This window comes from Macrobrachium rosenbergii, chromosome 25, assembly GCF_040412425.1.
Source record: "Macrobrachium rosenbergii isolate ZJJX-2024 chromosome 25, ASM4041242v1, whole genome shotgun sequence".
Taxonomy (NCBI): Eukaryota; Metazoa; Arthropoda; class Malacostraca; order Decapoda; family Palaemonidae; genus Macrobrachium; species Macrobrachium rosenbergii.
This window is the reverse complement of record NC_089765.1, coordinates 44406678-44406909: the sequence shown is the minus strand read 5'-3', so window position 1 is coordinate 44406909 and position 232 is coordinate 44406678.

The following is a 232-nucleotide window of genomic DNA, read 5'->3' as shown; positions in this document are numbered from 1 at the left end:
CCTTTCAGCTTGTCAGTTAACTGATGCATAATACCTTTCCTGGCGACGCATAGAATTCTAGAAGAAAAATTGGAACCCGAGGAGCGCATTCTACTGGTCAGGGTTAGAACGTGTTCCAGACTGACTGCCACGTAATGAAATCCACTCGAAGCGTCTGATATTGTGAAGCCTCCGAATTTCCTTTTTGTGAGACATACCAATTTTGTGAAAAGAGGAGACCGATTGTGAATGG